This window comes from Streptopelia decaocto (assembly GCF_964273445.1).
Source record: "Streptopelia decaocto genome assembly, chromosome: 3".
NCBI classification, from domain to species: domain Eukaryota; kingdom Metazoa; phylum Chordata; class Aves; order Columbiformes; family Columbidae; genus Streptopelia; species Streptopelia decaocto.
In genome coordinates, this window is record NC_138656.1 from 72,586,007 (window position 1) to 72,601,075 (window position 15,069).

Sequence of the window (15,069 nt, forward strand, 5' to 3'; positions counted from 1 at the left end):
TATTTATGCTGTATAATATGAGTGCACATGTAGTAAACCCAGTCTTTTAATAGTTCTTAACTACTGGTTTCTATTAAATCACTGTATTTGGCAGTTACATTTTTGCAGCAGGTCTTCCTATCTTAAGATAAAATTTTTGTTGTTTAAAAAAAAGTTCTGCCTGAATAAAGCAGAATAAACTCTCTCTCCTGAATATATATATTTAAAAATTAATTGTCAGAACTGAGCGTGTTTCTGTAATGTTCATGAATGCCGTAATTCTCTTTTTATAGATGGAAGGAGGTTAAGTGACTTAGCTAAAACTACAGGAAGCCCTTACAAGAACATAAATGTGTGTCCGATCAGCCTGTGCAAAATAAGCTGGCGTGAATTGCTGATGAAGGAGCCAGTACATTTGTTTGCTTTTATACCAGCCTGAGTGTCATGTAGAATCTGGGCTAATCTCAGTCTCCTGGTTATCGAGAGGCAGGGCATGCAGTTGGATGACGGGAAATTGTTGGTGCATTAGTGCCAGATGTATTTTAAAAGAGGTTACTTCATTGTCAGGCTGAACTTGCTGTGGGCATTAGTGGTTTGCTTGGTCTATCATAACCTGGCAAGAGTATTTCAACAACTTCTCTCTTCCCAGAGACTGTCCCCAGAGTCTGCCAGGGAGATTGAACTGCTTGATAAGATAAATATGGAAATACATGTTTTGAGGATCCAGGTTTTTGGTTTCTGAGGCCTCAGCTAACAACCATGTCAGTGCCTGAACAGATCTATGTGTGCATGCTGCCAGAGGCACGTACCTAGGTGGCACTTGGGTCAGTTTGAGTCAGTGATGACCAAATGGTAAATTTAAAATAAATGATCATGTTTGAGGTCGATATACATAGTATGTATGCACTAGTTACAGTGGACTTACTTGCAATTTAAGCATGTTAATGTGTATTTTATTTTGGGCCCTGTCATTTGCATATTTTAGTTGTGGAAGTCCATAGATTAGATATTTGGACTATCTATTTTAGCAAATAAATGTTGTTGCAGTTAAGGTACATTACAGGAAATCAGAGAAAGTTCATTGAAACACATAATGAATAAATTCTGGTTTTCTACTTTGTCTCATTTTTTTCTGTTTTCTTTTGATTTTTATCTTCATGCTTGGAATTCCTTCTCAGTCCCTTTGCAGAAGGCAGTTGCCCTTTCTCTGTTCCCTCCTGAGCACTTAATTTCTTTGTGAGGCCCCAGCACTAGTCTGTCTAAGTAAAAGGTTAAATGTTTTGTAAAAACACAGGGTAAGACAGTCTTTGTTTAAATTCTTGAGTTTTATCTGTCTGTCTGTTTAGACTGTGAGTGCCTCTGGTTGTAAACCTTTTGTATCATGTAAAACTAACAAAATCTAGTATGTAAAAAATTATAATAGATCATACATGTGTGTGTATACACACTCACACAGAGTATATGGTCTATAAATCTGTACTATTTGCTGAACTGACCGCCTCAGGAGAAGGCTGTTGTAGTTTCTGGGTTTATTTTAAATTGGAAGTGTAACTAAAATTGATGATGTGGCAAAAGGTGATTGCTGTGAATATCAGAAGAGACTCCTTAGTAAAATGTTACCATGTGAAGTGGCTAAACGTAATAATACAGTGTTGTAAGGTGCAGAGAGATGTAGAAGAAAGCTTGTAACAGACTGGTGCGTTTTTCTGTCTCTAGCCAGGGTTACAAAGATAACTCAGTCCCAGAACGAAAGTAATTTGCTGATAGTATTACAAGGTGATTTCCATTTCCCTGCAGCTACGTTGCTACACCTCTTCAGTTAGGAATTTGCAAGCCAAACTAGCTCATGGATGTCAAAAAAAAAAAAAAAAGAGAGAGAGGAAAAAAAAGGGAGACCTGCTGGATTCCTTTTCATCTGTGCTTTTGTCTTTTCAAAAAGCTCCATCAAGATCATGTAAGGAAATCCTAGCAACTCTATTAGACAAAGCACAGTCAGAGAAGAGTAGGGCAAAGTAAGACGTGCTTTATTTCGACAGTGCTTATTCTGTTTAGTGTCTAGTCTGACTGTGGAGTGAGATGCGGTACTGTAGCAGGGAGGAAAGGAATAAGTTGAGTGAAGGAGACCTTTCTTTTCCACTGGTTCTTAATCTAGATGGTGTCACTTCAGTTGTCCTGCAATGAAAGTAGTAAGAGCCTGTAAGAGGAGGGAGAAGAGGGACTAGGAGGGAGACTTGGGCACAGATGATCCTACAGTAGTTTGCTGAGTGAGTAAATTATGTTACTTGTTATCCAGCTGGATCAGCAGGGGATTTCTATCTCTAGAATTGATTTGCTAATTTATGAAATGTTAATGTTTGAAGTATTTTACATGACCTCAGATAATTTGGTATCAGTTACTTGAGATACCGAGATGTAAATTCTTATACCTGTTGGGCTGAAAGCACTTGAATGCCCTTGACTTCAAAGGTCACTCATTAGTTTTCAGGGCCAAGCTCTTATTTAATCTCAGCTGGCCTGTGTTTGTTTAAAATATCTTTAAAACAAGTTGATATAAAGGGCATTTGGATTTTTTTTGCATACAATTATGTAAAAGCAGAAGGTTATTTCTGTTTCATATTTGTTTACTGATTTTGATCAATGCTCCCAGGGCTTTTTATGAAAGTGGAGTATTTTTAATGAATTGTGTTTTGTTTTCCTTGTACATGAACACCGCCTTGCTTGTTAGTGAAATGCTGTTAAAAGCATTTTTTTACACACCTCAAGAACTGCCAAAGTGGTTTACAGTGCAGGAAATAAAAAATACTTATTAGTCAACCTGCATCAGAAACATCAGAGTCTTAATTCAGTAAGTTTTTACCAAAGTGTAACTTGGCAGCAGTTTTGAATTCCTGGTAGTTTAGTGCTTTTGCAGGTATGCCCGCTGACCTACAGAAAGTATTTCTCACCCAGTATAAAAAGTAAGAATCCTATTGCTGAAGCCTGAGGGTAAATGCTCTATGAATTTGTTTTTCTTACTGTGATATTACTACAAGGTGTTAGAATGTTGGTTTTTCAATGTTTGTTCATACAACGTGGGTGAAATCATAAACGTATTCTATATCTTCAAAGAACACGACAGAACTGATAAAGGTAAGGTAGGAAATAGTGAAGAACAGTTGAACAAATAAGTCCAGTTGTACAACCAACAGAAGGATGCACTGACTCATTTATCTGTGTGTGCATTTCTATAAGAACTAAAGATCTATTGCTCCATAAACACCCAAACCCCCAAACCTAGAATAGAAGAATAAGAATAACACATTTAAATTGGGATAGTGCAATACTGTGTATGTTAGATATTTGAGGGAAGGAGGATAAACACTAACACCAGTGTATAAACAATGTAGGAAATGTGAAACCAGCCTTTTGCACTGCTAAAGGATGCTGAGTCAAATCAGAGTTAAAATGTTATTAAGACAGCATGTCTTACCTCTGTTTTCAAGAGGAAGGGAGGGTAATAAACAGGGAAGGACCTGAATCTCTAGCAAAGGACACTTGCCATTTCCACTGCTTGAGGAACACTGTTCAGAAATGCCAAGCAAAAAGCTGAAAGAATGAAGTTGTCATGGTTGACCACATTCTTTCAGTAATTCTTACCTTCCTGTTTTGCTTCATTGCTGGTAGATGATGCCTTTGGAAAGCAAGACAACCTGATAATCTTTCCCATGACAGTTGGATTTTTTTTCAAGGTTTTACGTGTATTGCTGTTTAAAATGCTTTAGGTGCCACAATGGAAACTGCATGATCACAGGTATTAGATGGCAATATAGAAGCATTCTAGAGAGTATCAATTTCCTGCTACAGGACAAGATGTAAATTTTTGTATGTATTTTCAAAGATAATGAAAAAAACTAAAGCAAGTTAGTGTATCTGTTCAGTTATTTTAAGTTGGTTCATAGGCATGCTCGGGTGCCACATGGATGGATATGACACGTTCACTCTGCCTGTGCCCTGAACCAGCCAGCTGGGAGCAAGCTCCAGTTTAGCAGCTCTGTAGCTGTGGTTCATGTGTTGCTGAGTGTGAGTTAATAAGGCTGGCTGCGAGGCAGAATATATTAGTTTGGGCTCAGAACTGTGCTAATGTGGCCACATGATTTCTGGAAAGAAGCTGGTCTTATGTCCAGCTGGCTCAAAGCACGAATAGAGCAAAGACATGGCTGTGTCTGTAAGCTAGACAGAAATGTGGGTCAGGAGATGAAGTTTGAGAAAATTTCTCTTGTATTTCTACACCTGGTGTCAATGAGATTTTTGCCTTTATTAAAAAAGAAAAAAAAATCAGTGCTGACAATTGTCTCATTTAGTTTACAGTAAGCTTGTGATACTTTCAATATTTAGGAATGTACGCTCTTGATTTCTAAACTATACCAGAGCGGATTATTTTTTTAAAAAAGGGTAATTTTAAATATTTCCCCCGTCCTGCCTCCCTCCCCCCGCCAAAAAAAAAAAAAGGCAGATGAACCATCTTTTTAAAAACCAAAGATCTTTTAGCCTTAAGGCTTGGAGACCTTACCATCCTTTTTTACTTACATTTGCAGGGAAGCATAGCTGATTTTTTCCCAGCAAGCAACTGAGAGAGGGAGATGCCATTGTCAGTGAAGACTCCAAATTGGACCTACGCAGCTCTGGAGGGAATTAGTTATTAGCTGTCTGAAAATGCCTTAGCAGTACTTATTGCTGATTTGGTTTTTTGGTTTGCTTTTTTTTTTTTTTTTTCCTTGCTGTAGAGATCTGCTCCGAGAAGAGACTTTCTATCTTCTCTTGTGGATTTCTGAATGGTGGATAGACTTGAGTACCTCTATACAGGTCTACAAGAAAAATGGAGAGTATTGATTTCATTTTGCCTTAGCCTTTTTAGGTGTTTTGATTTGTTCTCATGGAGATTCTGAAGGCATATTGTTTACACTAAGGATAATTTCTTACTATCAGCAGCAACACATATATTATGCCCTCTACATATAATTAACTCAGGACTTTATTTTCTGAATTCTGCTTTTACAGGCAGGTGGTATATTTGTACTAGGTGCCCAGTGGGAAAGCTTCTTACACCTTCTTTTGTAACTAATTTCATAACTTTTTAATTGCAGTTCTTGTGTTCTGAATATATATACTGAATAAAACATCATTCATTGAATGGTGACCGATGCTAAAGTAATTCATCTGAACATGCGTTACATGAGTTTTTTAAAAAAAGATTGCTATTAACTACTGCTTTATCTGTCAAGGCCTTCACACTAATTGAGCAATAGAATTTTAGGAGATGAGAGAAGATGCCTATATGTTTAAGCTGTCATATCTGTGGTTTGATCTGATATTACTGATTTATTTTCCCTAAAGGATTTAACATGACATTCCAAAGGTCAGACTTGAACATCTTATTATTTATTATAGACTCAGGATTATGCTGTGAAGGAGTAAGAGATTTCTGTTTTAACAAATCGAAGTTTATGTTGGCATTTAGATACGTATATTCTTATGAAAAAAAATTACCAGGAACCAATTTTAAGATAGCAAAATACTTTCTTTTTTAAGGGGACAGTTTTTAAAAAGATATTATGGCAAACGCTAAGACATTCTGTCTTTAAGTAATTATCTAGAATAAAGCACACTTCCACTGTGCACTTGGAAGCAGAAAAGTTTTTCCCATTGCAGAAGCTACAGAGTAGCACCTTAGACTTGCTTTCCCTCATATTCAGTGTGTTAAAACACATAATGATGTGTAACTGGCACCATCTCAGTTTCTTTAAGCTCATTCAGCCATCACTGTTCTGGAAAGCAGTAAAGGCAAGGCAAAGCATTACAAACACCCTTCTGTCATCTTCATTTTGGGAGCAATCCAGATGGAAAGATTCTGCTGATACCAGGCCAGCTTTGGACTAGTCTGAGCAAGGGATTGTGTGTTTGGCGAGAGCTTCAGAATGGCCAGTTCTGGCATTGCTAACAAGAACAGTGCTGACTGCCAGCATCTCTCTTTTACTTCATTTTCTCTAATCAGCTCAGAATTAGCAGGCAAGAGCCCTGAATTTGTGACCAGAAGCAACAAATAATTTTCTTCCCCGCCTTCTTTTGTGCTATGCATCAGTTCTTCCATATTAGCAGATAAACACAGTGACCAGCAGTAAATGATTCATTTAGTTGGCTTTGCGGCTTCTCTGGAATTCCCCAGCTGCATCCTTTTTTTTTCAGGAAGCGTTCTCAAGAATTTTAGAAACTATAAAACTAATCCTAGTACAGCACTGAAACAAGATACTGTGATGAGTATTTTCACTGCTGGAGACAGCAAAAAACTTCAAAAAAGATTCTTTACATCTTTAGGCTGGTAACTTTAATCAATGTCATTTTGGCTACTCAGAAGGGGGTAAGTAGTTCAGATCTCTTGACCTAATTTAGGATACATATATATATTCTTATGTAGCCTTAAGACTGTCTTATCAAAAGAATCCTCATTATACTGGGAAGTCAGGGTAATTACTAATGAAGGAGCATTTAATTCAGCCTCTGCATGTTGCCACCTTTTCTAACATTCTAGTTGCCACTGGTGCTTCTCTGTCAAGTGAAGCAGAATATCCTTATTTTCATACTGTATACCTGGTTTACAAGATCATGAAAAGGGTAAGGACTTTTGTTCCTGCAGGCAGACCTACTGACTCCCTAGAAGTCCAAGTTTCAAGATGAAGACCTATAGGTCATGTCACATTCCTATTTGGTCTTTAAAGAGTTTAAACAGACAGTTGTCTGTCTGGGTAGTTTTAGATAACGTATTATATTCCAGGATGCTTATCAGTGCAGTAAAATCCTGTATGTCTCTTTTGGATGGTATGGCAACTCGTCCTTATGCTTTGTGCCTTCATTATGTGTTGTTTCTCAGGAGCTTGGCTGCACTCGGCGTATTCTTTAAGGGGGAGATGCACGTGATATTTGTATTCTTATCAGCATATGAGGAATCGTTCCTCACATTCCTATAGGGTCCTTGTGGTGGTGGAAGGAATGATCCAGCATCTGCAAAAGGCGTAACTTCAAATCTTCCCATTCCATCCCAAAAGATGCATTAAAAATATATCTTTCTGCAGAAGGATAAAGGTCCATTAAGAAATTGTATGGGACATATGGTTCCTGGGGAGGAATTTGGTTAGATTTGCAGATACTGAGTGCTCAAAATAATTTTAAATTGCCTTCAGAGTCTTGAACAATCTTGAGAATTAAGGATTCCTGTCGCGGTTGAGACGGACAAACGACATGGACCAGGTTCTTCCAGGATGAAAGTAGTAGATGCCATTTATTTCCACAAGTGCATTTTTATACAGTTTTACCAATTCATGTGTCTCTTCACTATTGGTTACAAGTTACAGCAGTAACATGTCATTGGCTATTTTTGCTCTCATCAATGTTACTCTTCTACTCCCTTCTCTCTCACGGGTACATCCTTAACATCTCCAGATACTCCTTTACTCCCATCTTTCTCACGGATAGGCCTTCATATCTTCAAGGCTAATTTCTGTTCCCATGCCCTCCATCAGGGAATCCATGGACCCACCGTACTCCCCCACAGATTCCAAATATAAAAAATAAAAAAACTCAAACTGTTACAAAAATGGTATTCTAGAATAATTTATATTTTGTGTGTTTGTTTATAGTTTCCATATTTATTATATAATGTATAGAGAGGTATGTATTCCTTTTGTATCTAAAATATGTGTTACATGCGGGATACAGAGATTATAATAATTTATTGAGTCACTATCATATAAACCGAAAAAATAGAATATTTTGAGAGATTCAGTATAGACTAACCACCTGTTTCTGTAACCATCAATTTTTTTGTGATTTAATTATCCTTTTTCCTAAATCTTTTGAATTCACCAGGGATTTGTATACAATCCTGCAAAAAAACAGTAGACAGAGTCCTGCTTCTCTGAACATGGAAGGAATCAAGCAGAGACTTACTTTGTTCAGAACTTCCACTCTTTTTTCAATTAGCACTCAACCTAATAGTTTTATCATTATGCCTTTCTTTTGGGAGTCACATTCTGTGCCCTTCTGTGACTGGCTCTCTGTTCCTTGTGTACATATTCCTGTGTTAGTTCTTCTCTCTGACAAACACATGTGCACATAAATACATACAGAATCATACCAAGCAGTACGCCCTCTGTTTTCTGAACAGGTTCATATAAGTGTTTGTTTTAGACAATGACATATTTTGAGAACTCTTGGCCTGGACAAGCAGTGGTTGCTTAAAAATAGTACTGGCATGTTTCTCTTGCATATGAAGAGGTATATTTGTGAGATATATATATTTATATAAATATAATTATAATGATAAATATAATTATACTATAATTATATATAAATAAAATAATATATTTATTATATATATAAATATAAATATTTATATAAATATATATATACACACACATTTATGCCTTTACTTGATAGAGATCTAGAAGATCAGGAAGCAAATATAATCTATAGATCAGCTTTTACACTAAAATCCCATAGTTAAGCTTTGTTACCGTAACAAACTGAGAAGTGGCTCAATCAGATGGCAGTTGTCCACATTTAGTAGGAATAACTAGGATTACTCCTTTTTAAAAATGAGTTAGGACAGTTTAACAAATCTGGTTTAAATATGTGACCTCTATGTGTCTTTATTGTATTTGCTTCATGAAAAATATAAACAGGTAGATTTTTTACGCTAGCTGATTAATTTCTTTCCTACTGTTTGACATAGTAACATCAGGAATTGAAGAGAAAATCACTAGTTTGTAACTTCTTGTCTGCCCAGCCTTTCTGGGTGGTCTGCATAGTTTAAGTATTTCAGGAATTTAAGAGATTGCAATGTTAAGAGAGCAGGTAATTAGAAAACATATCTTCCTGTTCTGTAGCAGCACACTACATGGAAGAGTTGAAAGGTACAAATATAAATTGTTCCGCTTTCCTGTGTCATGGCACTTAACAAGAGAGTACAGCTGCAAATAAACTTACAAAGCTTAAAATTAGATTATTAAAAACTATGAATTTACCGTTTATTATCTGCCTAAAAGCAGTGAAAGCACTGCAGAACAAATTAAATGCTAACATTTAAAACAATATGAATCATAGAAGAGTACAGCTGTGGTTGTTTGTTTCCTGTACTGTTTTCACTTGTCCTTGTCAGCTTTGTGCTCAGTACCCTTCAGCTGTAAGTACTGTAGCTTCGGCAATTACACCCTGAAGCCTTTGCAGCTTTGTCTTGTTCTTACATATACACCAGCTTTTACCACAGCATGCTAGGTAAAGTATATTCTCTGCAATGAGAATGAGCCATTTTCTTTTTTCTTTTATTTTTTTCCCCATAGTATGGTTTGTACAGAGCATCCTATCTATAACCTAGCTAATCATGTGGTTTTAGGCAATATACAGCATCTAAAGAACACAAATCTCAAAGGAACGTACAATGAGTACTCCTTATGATACTTGCCTTGCAGGATATTTTAACAGTATTTGAAATGCTTTAATAACTGAATAAAACCACATGCTTCCCTCTCAGATAATGCAGCAGCACTGTCTTCGCTTTAGAACAGCATCATGAAATAAAAACAGGAGAGCGACATCTTTAACAAGAAGACAGGGAGTTTGGAGGGGGTTACCATTAGAGAACAGCCCTCGAGGGCTTAGGCTTTCTGGGTAGTTTTAAGTTTCATCCTGAAACAGCGTGTAAAATGTACGTTGCTGCTGCCTAGGCTGTTAAGGATTCTGGCTGCAGGATACCAGAGCTGCTAAGAAGGAATCTCGTGGTTAAATGTAATCTAGTTTTATCTTTGTGTAGCCTGGATTCTAATTTTGTGGTTGGAAATCTGACCTTGTATTGGGCTAAACATTTTCTAACTCTTAAGAGCACATGCTTTTAAAGATGAGTCTAGTGAAGCTGACAGATACGCAGTAAGTTATTTGAAAGAAACCAGTGCAAATTTAGGGATTGGAGATGGCTGTAAAGCTGCAGTGCGTGTGCTGACAGAGCATTTTAAAGAATAATCTCTGTTAGGAACAGAGGCCAGTGCCTCTTCTGGAAGAAGCAGGTGATGAAGAGGCACCGTATTGCTCTAAGCTTATGAGCAAGAAAAATGGACTTGGAACATTTTGTCTTGTTCTGTTATATCTGTGTAACTCCTGTCCACAGTAGGTGTGCACACAGAAAAGAGGATGGAATTGAGCTCTGGAACTGCAACTGACAACTCCCTCCAAACCTGTGCTGGTTTTCTCTTGTCTTTTTATAGCTTTGTTGGCACAGTGTTTTTAACGGTGTAAAACAAGTACCAAAACATTACTTTTGCCCATGAAATTTAACAGATGGGAGTTAAACGAGTCAGAACTTCCACTACTACAGCTGCTTTACAAACTCAAACCAGAACTTTGCACCTTTGTAATGGGAAGGCACGGATCAACATATCTGCAGTTATAAAGCAGTGATGCTATAGTGGTCCATTTGCATAATAATTTCCTTTAAATTGTGAAATAAGAACACGATCACATTATAACAGAGTACAAAAAGTGTTCTTAGAAAGATGAAATATGCAATTGCATAACAGCTAGGCAGTGTGTTTAACTGTAACTTAGTTGCTTTAGGGACTCAACAGACATTTAAGTGGCCAAATAGATTTTAACAATAATGCTATCAGTTCATTCACTCTCAAGTTATGTTTATTTTTAGGAAAGTTTGTTTTGAAGTCCTCTTTCATTTCTGAATTATAGTTGCCAAGGATAATCTTACTGAAAATGCACCATTACTTTTGACACCAATGTGAAATTTGAAAGATCTTGAGAGCTGTAACACTCAGTTACAATTCCATTATGGAACATGTTCCCATATAAGTAATTCCATTGAGTTCTCTGTGTCTGAAGTTACAAGAGTAAATACTCACCACCCGTGACCACTCAGTGCCCCATCTTTTTATCTTTAATCAATAGCAGTATAATCTGTGAGTCAAATGAGTGCATGATTTCAGAGAGTACTCTGAGCTACCTAAGACTCTAAATTCAACTGTTTTAAACAAGGATTTTGGGGTGTTTTTTGTTGTTGTTTTACAAAATACCTGGTGGTTGGTTTTGGTTTATGTTTGTGTTTTTGTTGTTGTTGTTTGGGGTTTTTTCAGTTTTAATATTCAGTAGTGTATTTGTTTAACAGCAAGAACAGGGTTTGCTTCATGAAGCTTACACATAGATGTCTGCAACTTCTGATCATGGAATGAACTAGTTTTTAATTATCTGTTATAAAGGTGGTTTGGAAGGAGTATCCCATTGTTTCCCACCTCCACATGCTTGTTATCAAGAGTGTAACAAATTCACAGCATGAGTATATCCCTAATGTCTGGATACTTTCTCCACACAGCTTCTGGAATCTGAATTTATTTCAGAGTCTCTGAAGTCTGCTGCATAGTTTTTGTAAATAGGCACGATTTAGAAGTACGCTACTAGCAGCTCACGTAATTTTCATTTTTTTAGCTCGTGATGTCTAAATGGCATATTCTAACTGGATAACCGAGATCAAGCACTGTATCCATAATGAAAACTTTGAGTGAACCATTTAAGAAGGTATAAAGAGGTAGCTGGTTTTGTAACTCACCTTCAAGAATGGACCCATTTTTGACCAATGAGACCTTCAAAATAAGGTTAAGCACTACAGAGCTCATCTGGGGCTGCCTGTTTAATAAGCCTTTGCTTCTGCTCAGATGGATGCAGAAAATTAGGAGGTGTAAGTCTGTGGGTGTGGTTTGTCTGCCATGCATACGCCTTATGGTCTTGCATGAGAGTCAGTCATCATCTCACTTAACCCACACTGCTGCTTTGGGGTTTATAGTAATTAATGTGCCAGCAACTACATATTTACACAAAATATATTTTACAGGTGATCCTTGAGTCCATTAAATTGCATGTAACAGTTAACTGAGGAAAATGGGTAGTACAGGAATAATTTTGAAAATTGGATTTCTAATTTAGGCTGAGGTCAAATACTTGCATATCATAAATCAAGGATTTTTTGTTTTCTAAGTATATAAATCTTCAAATGTTGCTAAAGAAATGAAAAATTAAACATCATTGCAAGTCAGCCAGTATTAGGTTGCATATTGTGGATAATGCGATAGGTGTACCTGGACTCCTGTTCATTGCAGTTGTTTCTGCAACTCTTTAAGAGCAAGCAAAATAAAATTCAGTGGATAGAAGGGATGGAGGAAGAAAAAGTTGCACTTTTTGTATCTTGAGTTGCATTTAAGCCTGTAGAAGTCTATGAATTGCTAAGGAAATGCATATCAGTCACAGAACATGTTGTTCCCTGCTTACTGTGTCTGGAAAGGTCACTAAGGATCCAGTTTGGCCTCAGGGCTAACTGGACTTTTTTGGGGTTTGGTTTGACCTCCAGGAACCTTGTACTGGCACACTCACTCATTCCAGCCTTAAAAAGCAGTAATGCCAGTGCATGTCTTCAGATGAGCAGATACCTTCCATGCTATTTTGAAATCTTAGTATTTTAAGACAAATTTAGAGTGGTGGACTGAGGGGATCAATATGATCTAGAAAAAGTACATGGAGAAAATAGCAGGAATTCTATAAATTACATTATTTAAAGTTAGGGATTAGGTAAAGCACCTACATTAGGAACCACATAATAACACAAATGTGGTTTCATGTTCTGGCTAATCTAGGAATGAAAAATGCTGAGATTATTATATTCATATGTCTGGATTTGCTCCTAAATGTGATTCTACATATTGTAACTGCATGCATGTATTTACAATTTATAGAAATTGCAAAAGGCAAAACTATGCATGCTACAGAGAATGTAAAATTTGTATCAGAATATGGCTCTCAGGCAGCTGCAGCAGTAGACTGTCTAGGGCCCGCTTCATTTTTTTTGTTCTGTTAAATGGAACAGCAGATCCAGTATTTTAAGTACAGCGTATAACAAGAAAAAGAACAGTTAACTTGAAATTTGGCTAAACCTCATTTCTAGCAGTGCTTCCTTGTGGGCATGAATGTTATAAGCAATTTTTTACCCTAATCCAATCTCCCCCCGACAGCAGAGGCCAGCCTGAACTGTAACATGCAGAATACCCCATGGACTCCACCACCAGCAATTCCACAATCTGAAATATATCAGGATGAAAAAGTGCCAGTATAACTTAACTTGAAGTTAAACATGTAATTGGAAGTCAGATGGAACAAACCGTCAGGAAACGCCTGTCTCAGTAGCTTTTAACGACAGCATTCTCTTCCAACCGCTTGTCTGTAGGTACATTCACAGTGTGGCTGTGCAAGCACTTCCAGTTGGAATATTTTTTTTTACTTTAGAGTATTTAAGAATATGTAAGTGATTCTCTGTGTTCCTTTTCATGTGAATCCTGTTTGCTTAGCTCCATCTAGCTGAGTCAGTGCTGTTCCTTGGTTGTTAACTTTTCTACTGAATTGTCATTACTGTGGTCACTTGGGAGCTTACTAGGTCAGCACTGAACTATCCTGTTCTTTCTGGCTTCAGCCACAGGCTCTGCTTCAACACTTCAACAAGCTTCAGATTATACATATCATATTTGGAGGCAATTTTTCCACCTCTAACATAGTTTTGGCTGTAGAGCTTGGGAGAACTCCACACTTGAACATATCCTCAGCACTGCCTGCAAGCCTTGTGCCTTTAGGTAGTGGTGGCATTGCTGCTAGCACTATCACCAGGGAAACCTAAGCTTACACTGCCCCAGTTGGGAAACTTCAACATTTCTCTGTCAACACAAAATTCCACACCAGCAAAGCAGCAGCCAGACAGCAAGTACCTGTCCCTAGTGTTATTCTGACCCAACTATTAGAGCAGATTCACTCTTTGGCATCAGCATGTTAGAGGCCTAGGACTGAAACCCGGTGGCTTTTAATGCCTGTTCTAATGGCTCAGTACCAGCAGCTCTATTTCCACCCTGTGTTGAAATTCCATTGAGGTGCCTAGACACACAGAACTGCCTTGTTCCCTTACCTGGGCTAATCATGCACTCTGCAGTCTGCCCATCCCTCTCCCCCTCCAGCTTTGCAATAACCAGCATTATCCTCATTCATCAGACTGGCAGTTACTTCTATTAGCTTTGAAGCTCATCTCTTCTTTTTCTTGGGACAGTGATCCTAGCACACATCACTCCAGACTGAGTTGGAATGCAGGAAGTCCACAAGAAATGAAGGGAAGGACAGGCTGCTAAGGGGAAATACCAAGCATTTCCTAAACACACAGAAATAAAATTAAAACTTGACTTGGCTGTTTTAAAACAGCTGAATCAATGAAGTGACCTAGCACCAGAAAAAACAAACCTGATGTACTCAATATCTTCTCCTGAACCTCAGTCTTTGCAGGGTCTGTCTTGTCAAAGCACATAGGTCTTTATTGATAGTAGTGAACTTTGTGGAATGAGATGTGCTCCCTAAACTACAGGTGGCATCAAGTTAGAGACGATTAAAGCTGGACCTTACAAACCCCTGGGACTGGATGGGATTCTCTGGCAGTGGGAGATCTACAAGAAAGCCCTTCCCACCCCTTCACAGTGGTTATTCCAATGATTTACAGAAATTAAGTGGCCTTGCAGCCAGTTTTGTTTCCTCCATTGGTTTATGAGAAATACAAACATCTAACACAGCTAATGAGTACAGCAAGCTTTGCATTTCTGTTGCTATAACAGAATCATGTAAATACCACATTTTCACATCAGTTATCACAACAGTCACAAGAGAAGGCCTTGTATAAAGGAGTATTATTGAAGAACAGTCCTGAGGTAAAAAATGTGAAGATGACAATAACTTTACAGGAAACCTGCAAACTTCAGGCAAAGTGAGTTAAAATAGACAAACATGAGGATGAATGTTCAGTTTTGTGGAGGTCAGTCTAGAAAACAGTTCTTCAGAGGGAGGTTACTGCTAATTTGCCATAGCTGAGACTGTTAGACAAGATCACTTGATGTTGTGAGATGGAATTTCTTCTTGGCTGGGCATTTTCAACAGTGCTACAGACTTGAGATAACTGGAATCAATTATTTAATATGCAAAGCCCAATTA